The sequence below is a fragment of the Jaculus jaculus genome, chromosome 1, assembly GCF_020740685.1.
Source record: "Jaculus jaculus isolate mJacJac1 chromosome 1, mJacJac1.mat.Y.cur, whole genome shotgun sequence".
NCBI classification, from domain to species: domain Eukaryota; kingdom Metazoa; phylum Chordata; class Mammalia; order Rodentia; family Dipodidae; genus Jaculus; species Jaculus jaculus.
Genome location: NC_059102.1, coordinates 163,464,645 through 163,482,991, shown reverse-complemented (window position 1 = coordinate 163,482,991; position 18,347 = coordinate 163,464,645). Strand labels below are relative to the sequence as shown.

The 18,347-nt window shown below is 44.1% G+C and overlaps 1 pseudogene; it reads left to right on the top strand.

Annotated features, from left to right (window-relative positions):
* Positions 1 to 1,586: 1,586 nt before the first annotated feature.
* On the top strand, positions 1,587 to 2,515 carry LOC101595729 (annotated as a pseudogene).
* Positions 2,516 to 18,347: the final 15,832 nt, after the last annotated feature.

Sequence of the window (18,347 nt, the reverse complement as noted above, 5' to 3'; positions counted from 1 at the left end):
TGTTTTGTTGTACTCAGTAAATACAGTCAATACTATTGTTAGCTTCCTCCCTGTCCTCCCTGGAATGGGGTTCTAAACGTATTTATTTATGAGACATAATGACTTGAGTGGGGATCTAAATGTATTTGTTTATGAGAGAGAATGAGAATGGGTGCACCAGGGCATGTAGCCACTGCAAATGAATTTCAGATGCATACACCACCTTGTGCAGCTGGCTTTACATGGGTGCTGGGAAATGGAATCTGGGTCCTTAGGCTTTGCAGGCAAGCGCTTTAACAGCTGAGCCATCTCTCTAGCCCAGTTTTACTTATTTACTTATTTTTACTTTTTTATTTACTTTTTAATTTTTATTTATTTATTTATTTTTGATTTCTCGAGGTAGTCTCAGGGTGGCCTCAAACTCACGGCAATCCTCCTACCTCTGCCTCCTGGGTGCTGGGATTAAAGGCCTGCGCCACCATGCCACCACAAAGCTACCCTTGCACTGTCAAACCTCTTACCTCAGTCTCCCTAGTGCTGAGATGACAGGAATGCCACCATGCATGCCTAATTTTATTGAGGGATTTAAAACTATCTGGCTGAGCATGGTGGCTCAGGCCTTTAATCCCAGCACTCTGGAGGACTGCCGTGAGTTTGAGACCACCCTGAGACTACATAGTGAATTCCAGGTTAGCCTAAGCTAAAGTGAGACTCTAACTTGAAAAAACAAAAAATAAAATAAAACAATATCTGAAGTGATAGAACAGCATATAGCCTTAGATGAATGACAGAAACCCAAACATCATTCACACCTTTTTGTACTGCTTGTTTTTCTTTCTTTTTTTTAAAATATTTTTACTTGTTTATTTGAGAGAGAGAAAGAGGGAGAGAGAGAGTAGGCGTGCCAGGGCTTCCAGCCACTGCAAGCAAACTCCAGATCCATGCGCCCCCTTGTGCATCTGGTTTACTTGGGTCCTGGAGACTTAAACCAGGATCCTTTGACTTCATAGGCAAGTGCCTTAATCACTAAGCCATCTCTCCAGCCCTGTTTTGTTTGTTTTTTGAGGTAGGTAGGGTCTCACTCTCAGTCTGGGTCTAGCCCAGGCTGAACTGGAATTCACTATGTAGTCTCAGGGTGGCCTTGAACTCACAGTGATCCACCTACCTCTGCTTCCCAAGTGCTGGGGTTAAAGGCGTGCGCCACCATGTCCGGCTTATTCATGCCTTTCTGTCCAGCATTTGAGAGGCTGAAGCAGGAGACTGTGCCAGCCCAAGCTACATTGTACCTATAAATATATATATTTTTAAAGCCAGCATAGTATGTGGTGGCGCATGGCTTTAATCCCAACACACAGGAGGCTGAGGTAAGAGGATCCCCATGAGTTCAAGGCCACTCTGAGACCACATAATGAATTCTAGGTTACCTGGGCTAGAGTAAGACCATACCTCAAAAGCAAAAAAAAAAAAAAAAATGGAATTGAGGGGAAAGAGGGAAAGGGGCCCGACGGGAGAGGCATTCCCTTCCGTGAAGATAGACAGATAGACACTTCTCTCGCCCTCGGGAGCTTGGCTCAACCTGAGGCGTATCCTAGAAGGAAAACATCATTATGGATACAGAAAGTGGCTCTCCTCCAGGATTTTTCCATATGCCAAGACTCCAACATCAGGCACTTCGATAGCTGTTTTATAAGCAACCTGATTTTTCACAGCAGCAAGCAATGCAGCAACTTACATTTTATGGAAAATGGATGAGGAAGGCTGTGAACCAAAAACCTATAGACTATAATCCATCTGTTATTAAATATTTGGAGAATAGACTATGGCAAAGAGATCAGAGAGATATACGGGCAGTTCATCCTGATGCAGGTTATTATAATGATCTTGTCCCACCTATAGGAATGTTGAAGAACCCTAGGAATGCAGTAACAACAAAATTTGTTCAGAGATCAACAAATAAAGTGCCCAGTATTTGTTGTGAGGTGGACCCCAGAAGGAAGACAGTTCGTTACTGGAGCTTCTAGTGGAGAGTTCACCTTGTGGAATGGACTGACTTTCAATTTTGAAACAATATTTCAGGCTCACAATAGCCCAGTGAGGGCCATGACCTGGTCGCATAATGACATGTGGATGTTGACAGCAGACCATAGAGGATATGTGAAATGTCAGCAAACGAACATGAACACCATCATGATGCTCCAGGCACATAAGGAGGCAATTAGAAAGGCCGGTTTATACACAATATACCATATTCTGTAGTCCCCATTGTCATGGTTAAGTTATTTTCTAAGTGTATTCTGGCTGCAGAGATGCATGGGCTCTGTCAGATTCTGGGAAACTTTCTGCACCCTATAAACATGGTATTTCTCTTTGTTTTCACACATTCCACTATATTACTGGCACCTTTCTCAAATGTTGTTCTGGTATCAGCCTTTGTAATATGTTAGAGATGTATTGTCTGCCACATTTGCACTGGTTTTCTCTATTCATATGGTTAATAATGTGCACACGGTATTCATTTTTATTATCTACTGTGTAGGACAAGAATATTTTACTCTAAATAAAGAATTCAGTAATTATAAAAGGGGGGCCTGGAGAGATGGCTTAGTGGTTAAGTGCTTGCCTGTGAAGCCTAAGGGCCCCAGTTTGAGGCTTGATTCCCCAGGACCTATGTAAGCCAGATGCACTAGGTGGCGCACGCATTTGGAGTTCGTTTGCTGTGGCTGGAGGCCCTGGCATGCCCATTCACATTCTCTCTCTCTCTTTCTCTCTCTCTCTCTGCCTCTCTTTCTCTCTCTGTCTGCCTGTCACTCTCAAATAAATAAATAAATACATAAATTTTTAAAGCCATGGGGCCAGAGAGATGGCTCAGCAGTTAATGTGCTTGCCTACAAAGCCTAACAACCCAGGTTTGATTCCCCAGTAAAGCCAGATACACAAAATGGCTCATGTATATGGAGTTCTTTTTCAAGGCTGGAGGGCCTGGCATGTGTGTGTGTATGTGTGTGCTCTCGCTCTCCTTGAAAATAATTTTTTTAATAATTATTTTTTAAAATATTTATTTGAGACAGAGAGAATGGGCACACCAGGGCCTCCAGCCACTGCAAACAAACTCCAGATACATGTGCCACCTTGTGCATCTGGTTTACATGGGTTCTGGGGAATCGAACCTGGGTCCTTTGGCTTTATAGGCAAACACCTTAACTGCTAAGCCATTCCTCCAGCCTGAAAATAAATTTAAAAAAAAAAAAAAAAAACATTAAAGCCAGATCTGGTAACACAAGCCTGTATTTGTAACTATTGGGAGGGAAGACCAGACTTCCAAGATTATCCTTGGCTATTTAGTGAGGAGACTAGCCTAGGCTACATGATACTATGTCTCAAAAACAACTGGGGGTGGGGGGGTGGGGGGATGGCTTAGCAGTTAAAGCATTTGCCTGCAAAGCCAAAGGACCCAGGTTCGATTCCACAGGACCCATGTTAGCCAGTTGCACAAGGGGGGCACACACGTCTGGAGTTCATTTGCAGTGGCTGGAGCCATTTTTTTCTCTCACCTCCTCTTTCTCTGTCAAAAAAATAAATTTTAAAAAATGGTGGTGGGGGTCTGGAGAAGATGGCTTAGGGCTTGGGGGTCTGGAGAAGATGGCTTAGGGCTTAAGGCATTTGCCTGTGAAACCAAAGGACACAGGTTCAGTTGCCCAGGGCCCATGTAAGTCAGACGCACAAGGGGCACATGAGTCAGGAGTTCATTTGCAATGGCTAGAGGCTGGTGTGACTATTCTGTCTTTGTCTCTCTTAACTCTTTCTCTCTGCCTGCAAGTAAATAAATAAAATTTTAAAAATAAATAACTATATTTACTTTTGTTTGTTTGTTTGTTTTTCAAGGTAGTGTCTCACTCTAGCCCAGGCTGACCTGGAATTCACTATGTCTCAGGGTGGCCTTGAACCCACAGCAATTCTACCTGTGCCTCCCAAGTGCTGGGATTAAAGGTGTACACCACCACGCCCAGCCTTTTTTGTAATTTTTTTTTAAAGAGATAGAGAATTGGTACACCAGGGCGGGCCTGCAATTAAACTCCAGATGCGTGTGCCACCTTGTGCACATGTGCGGCTATGCGTGCTTGCATCAACTGCATCTGGCTTATATGAGACCTGGAGAGTGGAACATGGGTCCTTAGGCTTCGCAGGTAAGCACCCTAACTGCTAAGCCACCTCTCCAGCTCTTAAAAATTTAAATAACATGCCCATTCTCTCTCTCTGTCACTCTCAAATAAGTGAATAATAATAATAAATTTAAATAGGAGAGATGGCTTAGCAGTAAGGTGCTTGCCTGCAAAGCCTAAGGACCCAGGTTCAATTCCCTAGTACCCATGTAATGCCAGATGCACAAGGTGGCACATATGTCTGGAGTTCATTTGCAGCTGCTACAGCCCCTGGTACACCCATTCTCTCTATATATCTGCCTCTTTCTCTATATATATTATAAAATAATTTAAAAAAAAACTATTTTAGGGGCCGGAGAGATGGCTTAGAAGTTAAGACGTTTGCCTGCAAAGCCAAAGGATCCCGGTTCGATTCTCCAGGACCCAAGTAAGCCAGATGCACAAGGAGGCACATGCATCTGGAGTTCATTTGCAGTGGCTGGAGGTCCTGGCGCACCAATTCTCTCTCTCTTTCTCTTTCTAATAATAATAATAATGAAACAATTTTAGCTGGGTGTGGTGGTGCGTGCCTTTAATCCTAGTACACAGGAGGCAGAGATAGGAGGATCACTGTGAGTTCAAGGCCAGCCTGAGACTACACAGTGAATTCCTAGTCAGCCTGAACTAGAGTGAGAGCCTACCTCAAAAAAACCAAAGCCCAAGCCGGGTGTGGTGGTGCACGCCTTTAATCCCAGTGCTTGGGAGGCAGAGGTAGGAAGATGAGTTCAAGGCAACCCTGAGAATACAGAATGAATTCCAGATCAGCCTGGGCTATTTGTGAGGTTAGAGTGAGACCCTACCTCCAAAAACCAAAAAAAAAAAAAAAGCCCAGCATGGTAGCACAGACCTTAATCCCAGTACTCAGGAGTCTGACGTAGGATCGCTGCAATTTTGAGGCCAGCCTTGGCTACACAGTGAATTCCAGGTCATCCTGGGCTAGAGTGATACCCTGCCTTGGAAAAAAAAATTATACAACTGTGAAAATGGTGGGGAAATACAAAACTGAAGAGTGGCATTCAGAAAATAAACATATACAGTAATGAAACAATGTCTTGTTTCTGGAAAGACAGGCTAGCACAATAGAATAGAGTTACAATTATGACAAAGCTGGCAATTTTAACTCAGTAAGGAAAAGATATAATGATTGTTGCAGTCAGGTTCATATTGCTGGCAGAAAACACCCTACCAAGAGCAGCCTGTGGAAAAAAAAAAAGGGGGGGGTGTTTTGGTTTACAGACTCAAGGGGAAACTCCACAATGGCAGGGGAAAATATGCATAGAGGGTGGACATCACCTGGCCATCATCAGATGGACAAAATGAACAGGAATGTGTGCCCAACAAAAGAGGAAGCTGGCTATAACATCTTTAAGCCTGCCCCCAACAATACAGGAGGCTTTAATTCCCATATTGCCATTAGCTAGCAACCTAGCATTCAGAACACCTAAGTTTATGGGAAACACCTGAATCAAACCACCACAGTGATGTAGCTTCTTAAATTTAAAATCATGTACAGGGAGAAAGAGCTTGGTGATAAAGGCACTTGCCTGCAAAGCCTGATAGGCTGGGCTCAATTTCCCAGTACCTATGTGAAGACAGATGCACAGGGTGGTTGTTTATAGGGTCAAGAGGCCCTGGAGTGCCTATTCTCATTCTCTTTTTTTTTTTAATTTAAAAATTTTTTTTAAAAATTTATTTATTTATGTATTTATTTGAGAGCGACAGACACAGAGAGCAAGACAGATAGAGGAAGAGAGAGAGAATGGGCGCGCCAGGGCTTCCAGCCTCTGCAAACGAACTCCAGACACGTGCGCCCCCTTGTGCATCTGGCTAACGTGGGACCTGGGGAACTGAGCCTCGAACCGGGGTCCTTAGGCTTCACAGGCAAGTGCTTAACCGCTAAGCCATCTCTCCAGCCCTCTCATTCTCTTATTTTATTTTATTTTATCTTATTTTTTGCTTTTTTCAAAGTAGAGACTTGCAGTAGCCCAGGCTGACCTGCAATTCACTATGTAGTCTCAGGGTGGCCTCGAACTCACAGCAATCATCCTACCTCTGCCTCCTGAGTGCTAGGATTAAAAGGCGTGTGTCACCACGCCCTGCTCAACTGAAAATACATATATTGGTCTTCTCTTTTTTTTTTTTTTTTTAATTGTTTCAAAGTAGGGTCTCACTCTAGCCCAGGCTGACCTGAAATTCACTATGTAGTCTCAAGGTGGCCTCAAATTCATGGTGATCCTCCTACCTCTGCCTCTCCAGTGCTGGGATTAAAGGGGTGTGCCACCATGCCTGGTAAATAATTTTTAAAAATAAAAACATAGGGGCTGAACCAACTGCCCTCTAATTGGACTGGAGGCCCACTCCATGGAAGGGAATACATCCCTGATACTGAAAACCTACAATAGGGGTAGCCATGTCTGCTGCTGTCTGGCTAAATGTATATACTATGCTCATCAAACTGCCCAGTAAGCAATTCTCTTAAAGTTCATACCCATAGTGGGTATTACCATGGGATTTGTTTTTTATAATCGTGGAAGTTGTTAATAAAAAAAATTTGCCAGGCGTGGTGGCACACGCCTTTAATCCCAGCACTCGGGAGACAGAGGTAGGAGGACTGCCCTGGCTGGAGCCCCTGGCATACCCATTCTCTCTCTCTCTCAGTCTTTCTCTAAATAAATAAAATATATAACATAAATAAATAAATAAAGACATATTTTAAGAGCTGGAGAGATGGCTTAGCAGTTAAGGTATGTGCCTGCAAAGCTTAAGGACGCATGTTCAACTCTCCAGATCCCATGTAAGTCAGGCACACAAAAGGCAAGGAAAATGTAATGTCGCATATGCCCACTAGGTGGTAGAAGCTTCTGCAGTTTGTTTACAGTGGTTGAGGCCCTGGTATGCCAATTCTCTCTCTCTCTCTTTCTGTCTCACTCTCTCTAAAATAAAAAATTATGGGCTTGAGAGATTTCTTAGTGGTTAAAGCATTTGCCTGGGAAGCCAAAAGACCCAGGTTCAGTTCCCCAGGACCCATGTAAGCCAGATGCACAAGGGGTACATGCATCTGGAGTTAATTTGCAGTGGCTAGAGGCCCTGGTGTGCCCATTCTCTCTGTCTATCTCCTTGCAAATAAATAAATATTTTTTAATATACATATATATCAGTGCTGGAGAGATAGCTTAGTGGTTAAGGCACTTGCCTGAGAAGCCTAAGGACCCAGATTTGATTCCCCAGCACCCACAAAGAGCCAAATGCACATGGTGGTGCTTGCGTCGAGGGGTTGTTTGCCATGGCTGGAGGCCCTAGCATGCCCATTCTATTCTGTCTTACCTGCCTCTCTCTCTCTCTCAAATAATTAAGTTAAAATAAGATATTTAAATGTGTGTGTGTGTGTGTGTGTGTGTGTGTGTGTGTGTGTGTGTTTAAGCCAGGCATGGTGGCACACACCTTTAATCTCAATACTTAGGAGGCAAAGGTAGGAGGATTGCCATGAGTTTGAGGCCACCCTGAGACTACATAATGAATTACAGGCAAGCCTGGGCTACAGTGAGACCCTACTTGAAAACTTAAAAAAAAAAACAAAAATAAAAACAAATACAATCATGTAGAATACAATTTAGAAGATTGAGTCATCTAAGCACTGAGAGATTATGAAGCCAAGAAGCTAAAACTTATTATAAAAAGTCTATATAATATTTCTCCAGAAAGTTAAAGTGAGGCTGGGGAGATGGTTCAGCAGTTAAAGTTGCTTACAAAGCCTGCTAGCCAGGGCTTAATTTCCCAGTGCAAATGTAAAGCCAGATGCACTAATTGGCACATGCATCAAGTTCATTTACTATGGCAAATAGGACCTGGCATGCCCTTTTTGTCTCCATCTTTTTCTTTCTCTCTTTTTCTTTCTGCCCACAAATAAGTAAAAATGGGGGGGAGAGAGTAGGTGTTTTTTTTGTTTTGTTTTGTTTTGTTTTTTAATTTTATTTATTTATTTGAGAGCGACAGACACAGAGAGAAAGACAGATAGAGGGAGAGAGAGAATGGGCGCGCCAGGGCTTCCAGCCTCTGCAAACGAACTCCAGACGCGTGCGCCCCCTTGTGCATCTGGCTAACGTGGGACCTGGGGAAACCGAGCCTCGAACCGGGGTCTTTAGGCTTCACAGGCAAGCGCTTAACCACTAAGCCATCTCTCCAGCCCAGGTGTTTTTAATCAACAGCACATGAGAGATTAGTAGGGGGATTGCTGCTTGAAAGGGCTTGTATCTCAGCTAAGGTTATAGCATGTGCAGCTCCCTAGGTTCAATCCCCAGTACCGGGAAAAGAAGAAAAAGGTAAATAGTGGGCTGGAGAGATGGCTTAGCGGTTAAGCGCTTGCCTGTGAAGCCTAAGGACCTCAGTTCGAGGCTCGGTTCCCCAGGTCCCACGTTAGCCAGATGCACAAGGGGACGCACGCGTCTGGAGTTCATTTGCAGTGGCTGGAGGCCCTGGCGTGCCCATTCTCTCTCTCTCTCCCTCTATCTGTCTTTCTCTCTGTGTCTGTCGCTCTCAAATAAATAAATAAATAATTTTTTTAAAAAAAAGGTAAATAGCTTGGAATTCACTATGTGGTCTCAGGCTGCCCTCAAAATTAAGGAGATCTTCCTGCCTCTGTCTCCCTCCACCATATGGCCATTATGCCTGGCTGCATCTGGAATTTGTTTATGGTGGCAAGAGGCTGTGACTCCTTCCTTCCTTTTTTTTTTTTTTTTAAATTTATTTATTTGAGAGCGACAGACACAGAGAGAAAGACAGATAGAGGGAGAGAGAGAGAGAATGGGCACGCCAGGGCCTCCAGCCTCTGCAAACGAACTCCAGACGCGTGTGCCCCCTTGTGCATCTGGCTAACGTGGGACCTGGGGAACCGAGCCTCGATCTGAGGTCCTTAGGCTTCACAGGCAAGCGCTTAACCGCTAAGCCATCTCTCCAGCCCAAATATTTTTTAAAGCTGAACATGGTGGCATATGCCTTTAGTTTCAGCCTGGGCTACAGTGAGAGCTTGTCTCATGTTTTTAAAAAGGGAAAAGGGGGCAAAAATGATAGAAAATTAGGGCTGGCAAGATGGCTCACTAGTTATAGGCACTTGTGCGCAAGGCCTGATGGCCTGGGTTCCATTCTGCAGTGCTCATGTAAAATCAGGTGCACAGGGTAGCTTGTGGAGTTCATTTGCAGTGGAAGGAGGTACTGGTTCACCCATTCTCTTTCTATGTCTCTCTCCTCTCTCAAGTAAATAAATGAATACATTTAAAAAAAAAATGATAGAAAGTGAAGCTGAGCATGGTGTTGCATGCCTTTAATTCTGCACTTGGGAGGCAGGGCAGGAGGCTCACTGCAAGTTCAAGGCCATGCTGAGACTACATAGTGAATTCCAGACCAATCAGCATGGACTAGAGTGAGACCCTACCTCAAAAAAAAAAAAAAAAAAAAGGAAAAGATAGGAAAATGAGGGCTAGAGAGATAGCTTAGTGGTTAAGGCACTGGCCTGCGAAGCCTAAGGACCCATCTTTGAGTCTCCAGATTCCGTATAAGCCAGATGCACAAAAGTGAGGCAAGCACAAGGTCGCACATGCCCACTAGGCGGCACAATCATCTAGAGTTCAATTATGGTGGCTGAGGCCCTGGCACACCAATTGTCTCTCTAATTAAAAAAAGTAAAAAGAAAAGTCCAGGCTGGGCGTGATGGTGCATGCCTTTAATCCTAGCAGTCGGGATGCAGAGGTAGGAGATTGCTGTGAGTTCAAGGCCACCCTGAGACTCCATAGTGAATTCCAGATCAGCCTGGGTTAGAGTGAGACCCTACCTCAAAAAAAAAAACAAAAACGAGTCCAGATGGATGACTCTGGTCTTACTTAAACAAACAAACAAACAACAACAACAAAAAAGATGCCAGGGCATGGTGGCATGCCTGGAGATAACATAGTGAATTTCAGGTCAGCCTAGGCTAGAGTGAAACCCTACCTGGGGGGTGGGGAGGGTGGAGCAGGAGGCTGGAGAGATAGCTCAGCAGCTAAGTTATTTGCCTCCAAAGTCTTAACAACCCAAGTTCAAATTCCCAGTACCCACGTAAAGCCAGATTTACAAAGTGGCATATGTGTCTGCAGTCTTATTGGAATGGCTGGAGAGCTGGCATGCCCCTTCTCTTTGTCTCTCTTCTATTAGTCTCTGGTTGCAAATAAGTGAATGAAAATATTTTTTAAACAAATTTGAGCAGGGTGTGAGGGCACACACCTTTAATTCCAGCATATTCCACATGTTCTACTGCCCCCCCCCCTTTTGAGGTAGGGTCTAACTCTAGTCCAGGCCAACCTGGAATTCACTATGAAGTCTCAGAGCGGCCTTGAACTCACAGCTATCCTCCTACCTCTGCCTGCCTAGGAAGGCTAAGAACTCATGTTCAACCTCAGGTCCCACGTGAGCCGAACGCACTGTGATGCAAGGTCGCACATGTGCACAAGGGGGTACACGCATCTGGAGTTCAGTTGTGGTGGATGGATGCCCTGGTGCACCAATTCTTTCTTTCTCTCTCTCTCTCTCTCTCTTTCTTGCATAAAAAAGGCCAGTCTGTTGGGCTTACCTCAATAAATAAATAAATAAATAAATAAATAAATAAAGAGGCTAGGCATGGTGGTGCATGCTTTTAGTGCCAGCACTTGGGAGGCAGAGATAAGAGTATTGCCATGAGTTCAAGGCCACCCTGAGACTACATAGTGAATTCCAGGTCAGCCTGAGCTAGAATGAGACCCTACCTCAAAAACAAAATACAGAAAAAAAAAAAAAAAGAGAGAGGAGAAAATCAGGCATGGTGGCACAAGCCTTTAATCCCAGCACTGAGGAGGCTGAGGTGGTTGGATCACTATGAGTTCTTCAAGGCCAGCCTGGAGCTCCAGAGTGAGTTCCAGGTCAGCCTGGACTAGAATGAGACCCTAGTTCAAAACCAAAAAAATTAGAATATACTACCCCCAAACACAAAATGGCCTGGATATCCATGACCTCACAGTGCCTGACACTACCTACACAAGACCATCATAATAGGAGGAAAAGATCATGACATCAAAATAAGAGAGACTGCCAGTCATAGTGGCGCACGCCTTTAATCCCAGCACTTGGGAGGCAGAGGTAGGAGGATTGCCGTGAGTTCGAGGCCACCCTGAGACTCCATAGTGAATTCCAAGTCAGCCTGGGCTAGAGTGAGACCCTACCTCAAAAAAACAAAAAAACAAACAACAAAAAAAACCACTACAACAAAATAAGAGAGACTGATTGAGAGGGGGAGGGGATATGATGGAGAATGGAGTTTCAAAGGAGAAAGTGGAGGGGGGAGGGTATTACCATGGGATTTAAAAAAATTTTTTTGTTCATTTTTATTTATTTATTTGAGAGTGACAGAGACAGAAAGAGGCAGATAGAGAGAGCTACCTTGAAAAACAAACCAACCAACCAACCAATCAAAACAAAAGTGGGGGGTGGGTAGCTAGAGAGGTGGCTTAAGAGGTTAAAGTGCTTACCTGCAAAGCTTAAAGATCTAGGCTTTATTGCCCAATACTCACATAAGCCAGATGCACAAGGTGGCATATGCATCTGGAGTTCTTTCTTTCTCTCTCTCTCTCCATTTCTCTCATAAACAAATAAATAAGATGTTATGAATAAACCATATGGAAACCTACTCCTTTGGATAATGATACACCCAGAACCCATAGGTTATTAGTGAATTCCAGGTCACCCTGGGCTAGAGTGAAATCCTATCTCAAAAAAAGAAATAAAGTCAGGCATGGTGGTACACACCTTTAATCCCACACTCGGGAGGCAGAGGTAGGAGGATCACCATGAGTATGAGGCCACTCTGAGACTATATAGTGAATTCTAGGTCAGTCTGGGATAGAGTGAGATACTACCTCAGAAAAACAAAAATGTGGCAGTGATGAAAGACTGACCACGTTCTGTCTTGTGTACCAGATCAGGGCAAGGGCCTAGGGAGCTGCCACTCCCAGCATCTGGATATCCACGTGCATCGCTTGCCAATTCTGACCCTAAACTGCTTCTGTACTGCGGAGTCACTGACTGTACTAGAGCCCCAAGTAAGGTGCTTTGCCCAGGATAGACACCATCATAAGGTCCAGCAGACGCTGCAGGAGAGGCAAGAACTCCAAGTGGCATCTTTTTTTTTTTTTTTCTCAATGTAGAGTCTTGCTCTAGTCCAGGCTGACCAGAATTCACTATGTAATCTCAGAGTGGCCTCCAAATCATGGTGATCCCTCCTACCTCTGCCTCCAAGTACTGGGATTAAAGGGATGCATCACCATGCCTAGCTCCAAGTCGCATCTTTGCTCCTCATTCAAAACCAAAAGAAGCCGGGCGTGGTGACACACGCCTTTAATCCCAGCACTCGGGAGGCAGAGGTAGGAGGATTGCCATGAATTCAAGGCCACCCTGAGATGACAGAGTTAATTCCAGGTCAGCCTGGACCAGAGTGACACCCTATCTAGAAAAACCAAAACAACAACAACAACAACAAAAAAAAGCCCAAAGATTCCAGGGCCTCAGGGTCACATTTTCTCCTGATTGCAGAGGCTTTACACCAGCTGGGCATATTGTGACAAATGTTGGAAACTATTATTTGAAGTACTTTTAGGGTGTAATTTTATAAATAAAAAGGAGAACTTTAAACAAAAAAAAAAGGCTAGAGAGATGGCTTTGCAGTTAAGGTACTTGCCTTCCAAGCCTAAGAACCCAGGTTCAATTCCCCAGTACCCATGTAAACCAGATACACAAAGTGGTGCATGCATCTGGAGTTTGTTTGCAGTAGTTAGAGGCCCTGGCACACCCATCCCCTCTCTGTATCTGCCTCTTTCTCTCTCTCTCTCAAAATAAGTAAAATATTTTTTTTATTTCTATTTTTTTTATTAGAGAGAGAGAGAGAGAGAGAATGGACACACCAGGGCCTCCAGCATCTATAAACTAACTCCTGATGCATCTGGCTTACATGGGTCCTGGGGAATCAAACCTGGGTCTTCTGGCTTTTCAGGCAAGTTCATTAACTGTTAAGCCATCCCTCCAGCCCAATAAAATATTTTTCAAAAGCTTTTAAAATTTTTTAAATTTAGCCTCTGCATGCTTTTAATCCCAGCACTCGGGAGGCAGAGGTAGGAGGATCACCATGAGTTTGAGACCAGCCTGAGACCACATAGTGAATTCCAGGTCAGCCTGGGCTAGATTGAGACCCTACCTCAAAAAAACAAACCAGGGGGCTGGAGAGATTGCTTAGTGGTTAAGGCATTTGTCTGCAAAGCCAAAGGATCCCGGATTGTTTCTTCAGGATCCTGGTTCGATTCTTCAGGACCCACATAAGCCAGATGCACAAGGGGGCACATGTATCTGGAGTTTGTTTACAGTGGCTGAAGGCCCTGGCATTCCCATCCTTTCTCTCTCTCTCTCTCTCTCTGCCTCTTTCTCTGTATCAAATAAATAAATAAAATGTATTTAAAAAAAAAAAAATTTTTTTTTAATTTAGAGATACAGAGGGCTCAGTGGCTAAAGGCACTTGTTTGCAAAGTTTGATGGCCCAAGTTTGATTCCCTAGTACCCATGTAAAGCCAGGTGCACATGTCTGGTGATTGTTTTGATGTGCCCATATTTCTGTTTTGCTCTTTCCTCACAAATAGTTAAAAAAATAAAATAAGTGCTAGAAAGATGGCTTAACAGCTAAGGCATTTATTTGCCTGCAAAGCTAAAGGACCTAGGTTAGATTCTCCAGGACCTACATAAGCCAGATGCACAAGGGGGCACACGTGTCTGAAGTTCGCTTGCAGTGGTGGAGGCCCTGGAATGCCCATTCATTCTCTCTCTCTGTCAAATAAATAAAAATATTTAAAATAAAATCTAATGAAATTAGAAGTACAGCAGTCCTCCTTTGTCAACAGGGTTTATGTTCCAAGATTCTCAGTGGCTGCCTGAAACCAACAGGACTGAACCTCTTGTATGTTTCATATACTTGTATACCTATGATAAAGTTTAATTTAACCATAATAATAAAATGTGACTATAATAAAATTGCCAGTGCTTCCCTTTGGGGCCATTATTAAAAGAAGGGGTACTTGAAGGCAGAGGTAGATGGATGGCCATAAGTTCAAGGCCGCCCTGAGACTACATAGTGACTTCCAGGTCAGTCAGGGCTAGAGTGGGACCCTACCTTGAACCCCCCCCCCAAAGGGGGTGCTGGAGAGATGGCTGAGCAGTTAAGGCATCTGCCTGCAAAGCCAAAGGATCCCAGTTTGACCCTCCTGGACCCAAGTAAGCTAGATGTACATGGTGGTGCATGCGTCTGGAGGTCCTTTGCAATGGCTGGAGGCCCTGGTGCACCCATTCTCCCTCTCTCTCTTTCTCTTTCTCTCTCTTTGTCTCTGCCTCTTTCCCTCTCTCAAATAAATAAACAAGCCAGGCGTGGTGGCGCATACCCTTAATCCCATCACTCAGGAGGTAGAGGTAGGAGGATCATTGTGAGTTCAAGGCCACCCCTAAGACTACATAGTGAATTCCAGGTCAGCCTGAGCTAGAGTGAGACATTACCTCGAAAAACCAAAATAATAATGATAATAATAAATAAATAAAAAGAAGGAGTACTTGAAAACAAGCACTGAGATACTGCAACCTCTGATCGGATAACCTAGTGACTTGGGGATGAAGTCAGAAGTAGGATGGAGGCGGGCAGCATGAGATTTGGGACACTACCAGGATGGCATGCTTTTTTATTATTATTTAGGATTTTTTGTTTGTTTGTTTTCAAGGTAGGGCCTCACTCTAGCCCAGGCTGACCTGTAGTCTCAGGGTGGCCTCAAATTCATGGCACTTCTACCTTTGCTTCCCAAGTGCTGGGATTAAAGGCATATGCCACCACACCCAGCTATAAATCATTTCTTTTTTAAAAAACTTTGTTTACTTGAGAGAAAGAGGCAGAGAAAATTGGCGGTGCCAGGGCCTTCAGCCACTGAAAACGAACTCGACACGTGCACAACCTGTGCATCTGGCTTATGTGGGTCCTGGGGAATTGAACCTGGGTCCTTTGACTTTGTAGGCAAACGTCTTAGCCTCTAAGCCATCCCTCCAGCCCTTGTTTTGGTTTTCAAGGAAGGGTCTCACTCTAGCCCAGGCTGACCTGGAATATACTATTGTAGTCTCAGGGTGGCCTCGAACCCACAGTGATCCTACCTCTGCCTCCTGAGTGTTGGGATTAAAGGCGGGCACCACCGTGCCTGGTTTAAAACATACATGCATACATACATATACATATATATATCATGATGAATTTTTTATATTTTTTATTGATAACTTCCATAATTATAGATAAGAAACCATGATAATTCCCTCCCCCCTCACTTTCCCCTTCACAACTCCACTCTTTATCATATCCCCTTTCTCTCTCTCTCTCAATCAGTCTGTCTTTATTGTGATGTCATCATCTTTTCCTCCTATTATGATGGTCTAGTGTAGGTAGTGTCAGGCACTGTGAGGTCATGGATATCCAGGCCATTTTGTGTCTGGAAAAGTGCATTGTAAGGAGTCCTACCCTTCGGTTGGCTCTTACATTCTTTCTGCCACATTTTCTGCAATGGACCCTGAGCCTTAGAAGGTATGATAGAGATGTTTCAGTGCTAAGCACTCTTCTATTACTTCTTCTTAGCATTATGGTGCTTTTTGAGGTCACTGCCATCTGAAAAGAGAAGCTTCTCTAACCAAAAGTGAGAGTAGCATTAATATATGGGTATGAACATTAAGAGAAGTGCTTACAGGGCAGTTTGGTGACCATAGTATATACACTTAGCCAGACAGCAGCAGGCGTTACACTCCTAGGGCTCATGACCTCCCCTGTCATAGGTTTTCAGTATCAGGGATATAGTCCCTCTCATGGAGTGGGCCTCCCAACCAATTAGAGTGGTTGGTTCCCCCATATCAGACATGCCACTACTGCACCCATTGGCTCATTTGGCCTGGCCAAAATTAAGGCTTGCATTGTCTACTGTTTTTTTTGTTTTTGTTTTTTTTTTTTTTTATCTCCACTGATGACTTCTCTCTCTCCCATAGAGCATATGCAGCAATAGGTTTTCCCAGCTTTCTGTCAGCTGGTCTACAGGAGGAGGTTTTCAGCTCAGTTCCAGCAGGATTTCTCAGTGAACTTGCAGCCCAAGCATGTGCAGTCTTCAGCAATAGGGTCTTACCATCTATTCCTGGTGGGAAACCAGGAGCCTTGGCAGTGGCCTGTAATGTTTTGCAGCCCCCAATTTTTTTATTAGTTATGGATATACTCAGTACGTAAACAGCACATACTGGTACCATTATTTCCCTCATCCTGCCCCCTCCCCTGCAAAGGTGCCCTCCTAGTTGGAGATGCCAGTCATCCTCATGGGGATTGTGGGTCATTCATTGGGGGGGCAGCTGTCAGTTATGGGGAAAGGCAATGTCTCTGTGCATAACATCCCAGTTTGTGGCTCTAACAATCTTTCTGCCCCATCTTCCGTGAAATTCCCTGAGCCATGTTGGGTTGGTTTTAAGTCTACTTCAGTGATGAGTTCTTCGGAGCCTCTGGATCTCTGGTTTCGCAGGTGTTGAGTGTCCTCAGTGTCTATCGCCTTCACCCTTGTGCTGATATCAGGTTCACCCAGGAAGCAGCACTCTTGCTCATTTCCCCAACTCCTCTATGGTTTCAGCTGGGGCCCTAGTGAAGTGTGATGGGCTGTTTTTCTCCTCAGGTCCTGCTTCCACCAGTAAAAGAGAAGCAGATTCTCCAACAGAGAGTGAAATCATCACAGGTTAAATGGGATAGCCCTTATTAGTTTAGAGAGAATTTAATTGGTATAGACCATCTTGTAGCCCAAGATTAGTAGTAGCCTGATTTTGGAAAGCAAACTCATTATCTGGATGTGATTCTGTCTTGTCTGCCACTTCCAGACATGGGTTCCTTTACCCTGAGTGGATCTGTTAGCCAATCCAAAAGCAGCTGGTTACCCACCATGGCTGTGTGCCACTACTGCACTTGGGTGAGCATCACGTCAGGTTATTTGCTGCTAAGTAGCTTAGAGCTCGAGTTACGTGGACAGATGTTGGCCATTTTCCCCTATTAACACACGTAGCACCTTCCAGCAGTAGACATGCAGCCCCCAATTTTTTTAAAAAAATATTTCATACCAAAGGGCAAACTACTTCTGTTGTTTGGCTAGATGGACATATTATATCCACCAGACTGCCCTCCAAATACTTATTATTCTGCCCATATACTAATGCTACTCTCACTTTTGGTTAGAGAAGCTTGTCTTTTCAGATAGTAGAGACTACTGGATGACTCAAAACTCACCAAAATGCTAAGAAGTGACAGTGGAGTTTTCAACATAAGTGACCCATCTCTATTACACCCTTCAAGGCCTGGACATTGCAGGAGAAGAAAGAATGTAAAAGCCAGGTGTGGTGCCACACGCCTTTAATCCTAGCACTTGGGAGGCAGAGGTAGGAGGATCACTATGAGTTCGAGGCCACCCTGAGACTACATAGTGAATTCCAGGTCTGCCTGAGCTAGAGTGGGACACTACTTCGAAAAAGAAAGAAAGAAAGAAAGAATGTAAGATAAAGAAAGGGAAGGAGTGCTTAATGCTATCATTCAAACACAAGTAACTATGGTACTCATGACCTCACAGTAGCTGACACTTCCTATGCATGACCAGCATACTAGGAGGGAAAAAAATGACCACATCAAAATAGAACAAGGACTACTTGGAAAGAAGAGATTCAGAAGGGGTATGGGAAGGAAATACAAAGGAAGGTGGTGAGAGGGGGATATGATCATGGTAGATTGTATTGATGTTTAGAGATTGTCAGAAAGTTAAAAAATATGGGCTGGAGAGATGGCTTAGTGGTTAAGGCCTTTGCCTACAAAGCCAAAGGATCCCGGTTTGACTCTCCAAGACCCACGTAATCCAGATGCACAAGCGGGGGGCATGCATCTGGAGTTTGTCTGCAGTGGCTGGAGACCCTGGTGCATTCATTCTCCCTCTCTCAAATAAATAAAAAAAAAATTTTTAAGTTAAAAAATATTTTTAAGTGTGCACACGTGTTGTGGTGTGTGCATGGGATGGGGCATCTGTGGAGGTCAGAGGACAACTT